The sequence below is a fragment of the Marmota monax genome, unplaced genomic scaffold (assembly GCF_021218885.2).
Source record: "Marmota monax isolate L192 unplaced genomic scaffold, Marmota_monax_Labrador192_F-V1.1 WCK01_AAM20220418_F8-fsc00305, whole genome shotgun sequence".
Lineage (NCBI taxonomy): Eukaryota > Metazoa > Chordata > Mammalia > Rodentia > Sciuridae > Marmota > Marmota monax.
Window position 1 is genome coordinate 578,494 of NW_026693588.1, and position 2,907 is coordinate 581,400.

A 2,907-nucleotide genomic window follows, 5' to 3' on the forward strand; every position below is an offset into this window, starting at 1 on the left:
AACAACAAAAATGCCCCGAATTTTTTTTTTCTGATATAAGAAATCTGATACATAGTGGTTAGTGAGGGGGACCGTGTGAGGAATAGACAAACTCTAGATAGGGCAGAGGGGTGGGAGGGTTAGGGAGGGGTGTGTGGGGTTAGAAATGATGGTAGAATGTGATGGAAATTATTATCCAAAGTACAAGTATGAAGACATGAATTGGTGTGAATATACTTTTTATACAACCAGAGACATAAAAATGTGTGCTCTGTATGTGTAATAAGAATTGTAATGCATTCCACTGTCATATATAAATTTTAAAAATGTAATAAGAAAAGTTGCCCAGTATGGCCTTTAACTTGTGGTTATTCTTGCTTCAGTCTCTCAAGCAGCTGGAATTACAGGCACATGCCTAGTTGTACACATATGCTTTCTATGACAACCAGACACTAATTTAAAAACTATCAACAGTATAAAGATAAGTATAAACACAATAGTACCACAATAGCAATAACAATAAAATTAATTAAATAATGACATCAAATTAGGATAAAAGAGCAAAGCAAACATGAGTAAACAGAGATAAAATTTTATCCTATCAAAAGTAAAATTTATATAGCTAAATGTGAAAGGACAGACTAGGAAAAGCTTAAAGTATCAGAGAATATATGAGAATACATTTTTAAAAACCTCCAGTAGGAAAAACATTGAAAACCAGGAAAATATTATCAACAATATTCCCAGAGAAGGAGCTACATGAGGCCAATTAATATGAAAAATAATTGCATCATAAAAACACAGCATAAAACTGTGAAATGCATTGAGGATTTGGGGAAATGGGAAGCCACAAGTGCCTAGTGAGTCAACATATAAAACAATTTAGCAATGCATAATAAATGCTTAAATGTAATGTGTGATAAAATATGTGTGGCCATCATACTAAATTCCTAAGAAAAACTGTTATGAGAACATAAATCTATTAATAAAACCAATATTAATGCAATAGTTGTTTTCTGACTTATAAATATACGAACATGTCCAATTATTAAGAACTGAAACCACCTGCATGTGCATATCTCAATAATGAAGACTGAGAACTGAGGTTCCTTGTGTCAACATAATTTTTAGTAAGAGGAAATTCTTGTCCATTAAAATAAAACCACAAATTGATAAATGATTTCATTCGTTGTTTCAAGAAATATCTGTAAATCCATATATTTGAGAAACAATTTATTTTTAGAATTTGGATGGCGTCTCTTCTGCTAAAACAGCTCATTTGTCATACAAAATTGTACTTAACAGACGTTTTTTAAGTCTCTGGCCCCTCAGTGTCTGCTAACATTAAGCTATTATGTCACAAATTTTCTCCAAACCTAATTAATTCCCCTCTCTGAAAGATTCACTTAAAAGAAAAAAAGTCTCTGATGACGAGGCACTGATAAAATTAGTTTTAATATTTTAATTTTAGTTTTAATAAAAAAATAACTTCATATATTTTGGGTATATAACATGATATTTTCATACATGTGTACAGTATGACATGAATAAGCTAACTAAAATATCTATCACCTCACAAACTTATTTTTGTGTGTGCGTGTGGTGAGGACATTTTCAGCATTTTTTAATTATACCTTCAGCATTTTTTAATTATACACTAAAATATCATTAACTATAATCATCATTCTGTGAAATAGATCCCCAAAACTTATTTCTCCTGTCCATTTGAAACTTATACCCTTTGACCAACATCTCCCCCCACCCCACCACCACTTGAGCACCTTTCCCTCAGCCTCTGGTAACTCTCACTCTATGTGAATTTTGTTTTTTCAGATTCCACACATAAATGAGATAATGCAATACTTATCTTTCTTGTGTAGCTTATTTCACTTAGCATAATGTCTTCCAAGTTCATCTATATTTTCACAATTGACAGAATTTTCCTGTTCTTCTGTTTTTAAAAACACAATCTAATTACTAGGCTATACACAAAGAATTTGAAATCCTTAGGTCAAATAGACAGCTACACTTCCATGTCAGCTCAGAATCATTTACAGTAGCCAAGATGTGAATTAAAACTAATTCTCCACCAACACATTAATGGATCAAGAAAATGTGGTATATACACAATGATTTACAACTCAGCCTTAAAAAAAATAAAAAGGAAATATAATCACTTGCAACAATAGGAATGAACCTGGAGAATGTTAGTTTCTAAAACTTACCTGATTATTCTGAATACTACTATTTAAGATCTGATAAAGTTTAAAAGGGTCCCTGGTATTAGAAGATTAAATTGGGGGAGTGGTAAACTAAAAGAAGTAATCTGCATGATCAGGAATTGTATAGACATTGAACAAAATATGAAAATTAAAAAAAGAATCATTTTATGTACTTCCTAACTTATTTTTAAATTACTCTCAAATCCCAATTACCTTCACCTGGTTGTTTAGTGGCTTTTTCTGCTGTTAGCTGATACCTGCCAGAGATATTATTCTGTGCATATCTCTATAGTAGTTTCTAGAATATCATTATGTTTTTGTTCTTATCTCCCTTCTCTTGGACCATTAACTCTTTGAGGAAACATATCTTAACAAATCCATCATCCCCATGACATAGAATCTGGTCTAGCACATTATGTATTTTGTACTCGCTAAGTGATTGGAAATGAATGAAAAGTCACATTATTTTTCTCCAAATTAATGATTGTAATCAGAAATTATGTTTGTTTTTCATGGAAGTTAAGTTTTAGTGTTTAACATGCTTTAGGAAGAAGGAAACCTTCCTTAATTTCCTTATAGAATAAGGGTATTTCCTGACTGTATATTTGGAAGTAGTCAAAATAATATCTTAAGATTTAGCTACATTTGCTTTTTAAGAGAGAAGGAGGAAAGAGAAAGAGAGAGAAAGAGAGAGAGAGAGAGAGAG